This window comes from Meleagris gallopavo, chromosome 2 (assembly GCF_905368555.1).
Source record: "Meleagris gallopavo chromosome 2, MGAL_WU_HG_1.1, whole genome shotgun sequence".
NCBI classification, from domain to species: Eukaryota; Metazoa; Chordata; class Aves; order Galliformes; family Phasianidae; genus Meleagris; species Meleagris gallopavo.
This window is the reverse complement of record NC_139405.1, coordinates 52,980,526-52,988,852: the sequence shown is the minus strand read 5'-3', so window position 1 is coordinate 52,988,852 and position 8,327 is coordinate 52,980,526. Positions and strand designations below refer to the sequence as shown.

The window sequence follows — 8,327 nt, the reverse complement described above, 5'->3', positions numbered from 1 at the left end:
AGGAATAGTTTTCCACTGTGCAGAATAATGAATTCTGAGTTTCCAAAATGAAATAGAGCCCTGGAGCTGCTTCATCTTTGTCCTTGAAACTTCTGAAAAGCCTGAATCAAGGTCTAAAGGAAACTTTTCTCCCCGTTCCTTGCAGCTGAGCTTCTCAGAACCACATACACACTTTTCTATTTTTACTTTCCAGTCTGGGCCCACTTCCAAATGTGAAACAGTGGGATTCCTGCACTCCTACATATGTGAGACCCAGACTGAATTCAAAGAACCAACCAGCTTACCTCCCCAACCAGACTACTTTCTTCATAGTACACAATTGAAATGGGAGACCACTCAGGTTTCCTTACTGTGAAAAAGCTCAGAAGGAACATTTACATCTCCTAATGAAAGACTGCAGAATGTAGTTGAAATTAAGTTATTAGAGTTCACGATTTGTCTTGGCCCAGAGCCTAATCCAGTTTATAATCCAAGATTATGGTGGAGTCCCTGCATCAGGTAAGTGTGAACTGTCTTCCTTGTCCTGTCTCAGAGCTATTGAGTGCTTTGTTGTTTTTTTGTCTGCTCTATAAAACATCAGTGTGGCAGCAAGATATTTTTTTCTCTGTTATTTGAGGAAAAAAAATGTTGTCAATGTCTTTTGCCTTGCAAGGGATGACGAGCCTGTTTGCACACTGGGCTGGCGTGGGGGAGGAAAGAGAGCACAGCTCCCTTCCCCCAGCTGCTGTTTGTCTGACGCAGAGCTTGTACTTCAGTTGTTATCAGCTGCTTTGGTAAGATCACAATGTGCTCAAATTGCTCTGAAGGTTAAAATATGTTGACTGGATTTTCTTCAGCTACCAACGCAAAAGGCTAGCGAATAGCATCACTTGCTGTCAAAAGCAGCCAGCTCCTGCATTTCTCATGATAATGAAACACACTGGAGTTTTTCATGGCTTATATACATCATGATACCTGTGCTGTGTATGTCACATCAAGGATAGGAACAACAGGCATGCCAGTCAATAGATCCATCAGGGCTTGCAAACAAACACACAGAATTGCCTTGCTCTGTGAATTATTTGGTTTGTATTGATTTGCAATGATGTATAGAGGGAGATGAGGGCTTTTAATTTTGAACCTTTTTCTCCTTGTGCTTCTACTCTGAATCTCAGTTTCTGTAACAGATACCTGCTGTTTGTTTCTGATTGTTTTCAAATCCCATTTCAAGAGCAATCTTTTGTGTCTGACCTCTGATTCCTATAAGTCACTCTAATTAAACGTTTAAATACTAAGGCTGCTCCAAAAATAATGCCTCTTATTTTATTATGTTAGCCCATGACATCAGAGGGCGATGTTGGTGGTATGACAGTAGAAGGTAAACCTTCTCATCAGTATTCCACGACATTTTGTTGCCATGTGACAGATGGCAGCAGAGGTACAGTCTGACAAAATGGTGTCTGACATGGAAGTGCTGATGAAGCAAAGGTATATAATTGAATTTCTCCACACAGAAAAAAATGCACCCATCTACCATTGCTTTATGGTGATCAAACAATGGATGCTAGCATAGTGATGTGGATGGTATATTTCAGTAGTGGCATCAGTGACATGAAAGCCAAGCCATGTTCCATACATCCATGCAGATTTTTACCAGTGTGGTATACAAGCTTTTTTCATTTTTGGTGAATTTATATAGTTAACATGGTGACAATGTTGAAAAATAATGTTTTGTAGCTGAGAGTTTGCACTTTCAACTAGTTTTATTGTGCTATTTGTACATGCTATATTTTCCACAGAAATAAATAGGAGGCATTCCTTTTGGAAGAACCTGTACAGAACTCCTTAAACCTGGAAGGTTCCCATGGTCAATTCTATTTTCTTAAACTCTTTTCTTGTGTCTCAGCTTCAGATATCTGTGGATGCAATTATCTGAAAATAGGTGTTACACAGTCATCAGTCTCTGAAAAGTTCAGTTTTGGAGAATTTGTATACTGTGTAGGAGATTCCAGTTGAGATTCTATTTCCAAAAGTGTTTTGAAATGAAATCTAATTTATCAGGAAAGTGCCCGTACACACATGCTATCCTAGGATGTTTTCTTCCACTGTACAGTTTAAATGTATGTATAAACAGTACAGTTATTATACATATTGAAATGGTCCTGTGGGTTTGGTTCATCTTTGGCTGAACGTGAGTCAGCAGTATGCCCAGGAGTACAGTGGCATTCTGGCTTGTACCAGAAATAGTGATGCCTGCAGGAGCGGGGAACTGATCATCCCTATGTATTCAGCACTGGTTGAATACCATGTTCAGTTTTGGGCCCCTCTCTACAAAAGGGACATTGAGACCCTTGAGTTTGTCCAGAGAAGGATAACAAAGCTGGTGACATGCCTGGAGCACAGGTCTTATGACAAGTGGCTTAAGGAACTGGGATTGTTCAGTCTGGACAAGAAGAGGTTCACAGGATACCATATCGCTCTCTACAACTGCCTGAAGGGAGGTTGTGGCAAGATGGATGTCAGCCTCTTCTCGCATGTAACTAGCAATAACATGAGAGGGCAAGATCTCAAGTTGTATCAGGGGAGATTCAGGTTGGATACTAGCATAAAACATCTCTGAGAGAGTGGTTAGGTGCTGGAATGGCCTGCCCAGAGAGGTGGTTGTGTCACCATCCCAGAAGGTGTTCAAGAAGCATTTAGAGATTGTACTAAGGGGCACTGCTTAGTGGGGCAATATTGGTGGTAGGTGGATTGTTGGAGTGGATGATCTTGGAGGTCTTTTCCAACTATGGTTATCCTATGATTTTATGATTCTATCCTATACCCTCTGTGAGACTTATTAATTGAGATGGAACTACATCCAGGAACACTAGATTTCAGGTAACAAAGTTCTTAGTATTTAAAGGATAAGTACTTAAATCAGTTGTCAGCATAATCGATATTTAAGACCATTCCTAAAAATTCATATTCATATCCATTTGCAAGGTGAATATAGCCTGAAGAAACATCTTATCTTTCATACATCCATTCACTTCAGGATAACTTATAGAACAGTCAGTGGGCAAGACATTTCCTTGGGAGATGAAATACAAATCCCGTTGCGCTGAGGAGGGATTTTAACCTGAGTTTTGTTCAGTCTCCATAAAATCTCTAGTAACAAGTCTACTGTGAAAAAATGCCACTTTTGCTGTTTCCTTTAGTACCAGTGTGGATTTAGCTCTTTATTTTCTTTGTTTATTGCATGTGACTGTAAATGAAATGTTTCAGAAATGTCAAAACAGTTCACTTAGAATTTCCATTTTCTTTTTCTTTGGTTGATAGTGTTGGGCAAAATATAACCTTTGCTATCAAGTCATTTTGGCATTCCTGGAACAACTTATTAAGAATACGTGCCCAGTTTTACCAAGAAACTGTAGTCATAAACTAGAAAAAAAGCAGAACATCAACAACAGCAAAACCCTGCCAGTGATCTATGACGAAATTTAACCTCTTCTCAGCAGAAAGATCTTGTTTCTCTGCATAAGGTTACCCTGCCTTCATGACACAAAATTTCTCAGTAGATTATTTAGAAGTACTGGTTTAAATCCCAATAGTGCTTGACTCTGTCCTCATTTGTCTCAGGCAAATTCATTGACTTTCAGCCTTCTTTTTTATTTTAAAAGGTCTGTACATGGAAAAAATGTTCAGTGGTCCTTATTGCAATCAGCATAGATCAAAATGTTCTTGATCTAAATCATACCTACTCAACTAGGTGAAGTATAGTTTCTGTGGTGCCACAACTGCATGGCAGATATTATTTACTTTTTTTCCAAAGGTACTGTAAATATATATCACAACACTAAACTGATTTGGTACCAAATCCTTTCATGTGAATTTGATCAATTATTATTTTTGTATTTAAGCTGCCTACATATTGGGTAATACGTATGTATACTCACAAGGCAGCAGTTAATATAGGGCTACAGAGGTTTTGTTGTGTGTTCAGAGACTGAAGCAAACTGAAGAACAATATCTATCTGAGGCACTCTCTAGCTTCATCATCTGAAGTTCACAGACAGTGAGAAGGAACTGAATCATAAACTCTTGAGTGAGATTCTGAGGGAGGAAAGAGAGATTGTAGCTGATATGTTTTAGAGCTTCAACTAGATATTCTTTCTGGGAAAGTAAGATTTCTAGACATCTTATAAATAGAAGGCCACATCTCAGCTTGATTACTTCAAAACAACTTCCTGCAACCTCCCACTAGGAAGACAAGCAATTAGAATAATCACAGCAATAAGTCAAAGATACTTAAAATTGAAACTTGTGTAACAATTTTTCCTTTCTTAAATCTCTGCTGGGCTATAGCAAAAGAACAGTTCAATGTATATTTGTGTAGCTGAGAACACCCTAACATGTCTTCTTTTCTTTCCAAAGTTACAAGGTACTGTGGCTATTTGGGCACCTTTTAATATGAAGTTTAATCATGCAGATGGAGATGTTGCCAACAAAATTGAAAGCAAGAAGCCTCACTGTGAGTCAGTTTGCTAGTAATAAAGGTGACTCAGAAGAGGAGTCTACCTCATTTTCCATCAGGGATATTCTAAGAACCCAAGGACTATGGTCAGGAAATATAAAAATATATTTGAAAAACATGAGAAAAGAATGAGCTAGCCTCCTCTTTTGGTTAACTGATAAACACTACTAGAAGTTGGTATTTGTTCAACTGAAGATCTTGAAACTCTTTCTCCTCTCTCACCTATTAGCCCATTGCATTGTCAGACATCATCTATGCACATAGCTGTTGGGTCTCCACGTTAAGTTGGTGCTGTTTCCAAATCTAGATATCCTAGTTAAAACAAAATTTTGAGTCTTAGGGTCTAGGCTCTGTACCTATGCACAATCTGTTTCTGTTTAGAGGCAGATACCACTTTCTAGGACAAGAAATTCAGAGATATATAGAAGATCATCCCAGTACAGAATCTGTAGGGGTGGATTAAATGTGGGAAGAATCTATTGTACTACACCACGAGTCTGGTAGGACGTGGTAAGGCACAACTTCATATATATTTAAAGGAATTGTGGAAAAAATATCTGTTTTTGAAACCCAAAGAATACTTAACATTAAGCTCACCACCTCATGTTTCTGCTAAATAGTAGAGACTGATGACAAAATTTAGCCATGACAGAAGCCATTAATGATTCCCTGTTCTAGAGGTACCTGTAATTTTTTAAAAATCATGTTGAAAAAGTTACTTATACCTTGCTGGACATGTTGGGAAAAAGTAGTTTTCTAGTCTCATCTTTCCCATTATTTTAATGAAAGTCTTGAGATTAAAAAGTCTAAAAATTTTCCTCTTCAAGTAGAAAAAAGATATTAACCAGAACATTCAATTATCTTTAAATGTGTAAATATGCATGTACATGCAGTGAAAATTAAAAAAAAAAACACACCAAAAATAAAAAAGACAGAACTGAACTGAACAATTGACTTATATAGAAAATGAAGATGCACATAATAATTGTTTTGATTTTCATTTCTCACAATATTGCCACACAAACAGGCATTTCTAAAAATACGCTTAGATCTATGACCACTTAGTTACTGTTAAAGCACTTAGGTAAAATATGTGTTTCCAAAAGTGGATAGATTTTTTATTTTTCTCACCAAAGTTATCAGTGATAATTTCAAGTATCATGACCTAATCTGGTTGTGTTGTATCAAGAAATTATTACATCTAGACCTTTCCTTTTTCTGAAGAGCCTACCCCTTGATCTGCCATTAGAATTTATTTGCCTCAGTCAAAAATAGAAAACTTATCAAAGAACTAGTATTAGTACTGTCTAAAGTAACATGCTTCAGTTTGTCTGAAACAATAAAAACTGTAAGCTTGAGCAGCAAATTAAAGATTATTAACTTGGGAAGTGAGGTGCTGCCAGAGAGACTGTTAGCCTACCTCAGCCTTTCTGAATTTGTTCATACAGCGAAAAGTCATCTGGAACTGGATTTTGGCAAGAGCACTGTGCTTAAACTACTGATCCTAGATTTCTCTAAGTGAGCAAATAGAGCCAAAGAGATGTGGTGTCAAGATAGGAGACCCGGTGTGGGAAAGAGAAATGTGGGTCAAAAAGAAAGTCAGACTGTGCAAAATGTCAATATGAGCCATTTTTTTAAAAGGACCTTCACTGGGAAAGGGTGTGAGCACTGCCAAGTTTTTGAACCTGCTGACATCATACTGATGTCAACTGCAAACTGCTCCACTTACTACTCCCAGTAAATGTGAATATGTGATGAAAGGCTATAGCATTTTTAATGCTGCCTCTCATTTCTTATACCAGCCCTTGCAAACATTCAGGTGAGGGGTTGTCACAGACTGTTGAAGCTGTTCAGCTCTATGTAGAATTACCAAACACCCCTGTAGGTGACACCATTACCTGTGAAATCCCTGCTGGGCTCCTTTATTGGTATTGAACTGGTGGGCAAGACCATTAGCATCCTGCCAATGCTGCAGGAGTTTATGAGGTATCTGAATGAAATACTGAGTGTCCAGATCAGCTGTAGGTTTCCATGGCACTTTGTCCCATGGTCAGACCATCCTGATTCAGAAGCATCATTCTGCATTGCTTTCTAGGGGAAGCTTCTTCTAATTAATGAAACTAATTAAATGCCCAACACATTTCTGAATTAGACAGCTGTTTCTTTTTAATTTACACAAAATTAATAGAGTGATTGTGTGGGCACATCAAATGTTCTTTTTTTTTTTTCTTTCTTTTTTTTTTTTCCCCACTTGACAGCTTGATATTGTTATTTTAAGGCACCTGGCAGACAGACTAATCTGTAAGGGTTGAGGTGCTGGGTGGTTGTCCTAGTTTTGTCTGTCTGGAACAGAGCTGATTTTCTTCATAGAGGCTTGCATGGTGCTGTATTTTGGAATTGTGGTGTAAATAGTGGTGATAAGACACTAACATATTTGCCTGTTGTAGGGGTCCTCCTTTGCAGGGGAGTTGGGCTTGATGATCTCTAAAGGATCCTTATAGACCCTACAATTCTGTGATCCTCTGATTTTGTGTTATTAGTTGCTGCTATTTAGTTGTTACACAGCAATAAGATATTTCCTGCTTTTCATACTGTCCTGCTTGCGAGAAGACTGGAGGTGAACTAGAAGCTGGGAGGGGACAAACTAGGAAAGCTGACTTCGGCTGACCGAGGGGATATTCATTACCATGTGATGTCATGCCCAGCAATAAAAGCTGGTGGGAGACTAGGATCGAAGATGAAGATTCAAAGTGATGTCATCTGCCTTCCAAAGGAACTATTACCTTCAAGAAGCTCTGCTTTCCTGGAAATGGCTGAATGATTGCCTGCTGCTGAGAAGTAGCGAATGAAATTCTTGTTTTGCTTTGCTTGCATACACAGCTTTGCTTTACCTATTATACTTTTTATCTCATCCCACTATGTTTCTCACTTTTATTTTTCCCATTCTACCCTCCATCCCAGGGAGAAGGGGAGTGAGTGCGAGGTTGTGTTATGCTTGGTTGTGTGAATACTGGGAGTTGAGCCACAACAATCTGATGCTGAGAACTTTTATATTCAAGATGTGGAATGACTCAGTGGAAAACTGATATTCAATAGCCTGATTGAATATCAGTGGAAAACTGATAAATTGCCAGTGAGAAGAAGCTGAATATCTGCATACAAAGTTGACATCAGTGAGAGAGAAATAACTTGCTTCTTGAAGAGGAGGCCAACAAATGGGGATGGGGAGAAGGCAGAATAACATTTCAATCCTCCCGACAAAATTCATTTCTTTCTACCAGAAGCCTTTGTAGAAAGAAATATGTAGTTTAATGGTTGACACACAGTCGAGCTGGGAGAACTCTAGCTATAGCCTCCTTACTTTGGAAGAATTCCCTCCACTAGTCAGTTCAAAAGCTCAGTTAGGATGTGATTCTATCATCTTGATATCTTTGCCAGCTCCTAAGACTATGAGTCAGAATAAGAGAGCAAAGTACATCATTTTTTTTTTCTTCCCTCTAATAACTTTCAATTTCTCCAATAAATTTGTCTCCTTTCCACATGTCAAACACAGCACAACTTGCTGCTCTTGCTACTGACACTGATCCAGCATGAGCTGGAGGGCATACAATCAGAAGTTTACCTTCAGGTCTGCAGTCAGATGGTCCCTCATAGATGTCAAGGACATTTGTTCCTCCTGCCTTCATAGCTTGACAAAAAGAATGCTGCCAACGTGGAACAGGACACCTGCTATCAATTTTGCACACTTATCATTCAACAGAGAGAGTGCACCCTGCATGGTACTTGGAAGGTATATTGAAAAGGGACAAAAGAATCACAGAAGCCTCAAGTT

The 8,327-nt window shown here is 38.7% G+C and overlaps 1 long non-coding RNA gene across 1 annotated transcript in view; it reads left to right on the top strand.

The window, feature by feature from the left end:
• Positions 1 to 209: 209 nt before the first annotated feature.
• The window catches only part of LOC146544980 (uncharacterized), a 55,390-nt gene continuing 47,272 nt past the window's right edge, over positions 210 to 8,327 (top strand). The window contains exon 1 of the long non-coding RNA XR_014881369.1: positions 210 to 498. This is a non-coding gene — a long non-coding RNA (uncharacterized LOC146544980). The remainder of the gene's footprint in view (positions 499 to 8,327) is intronic.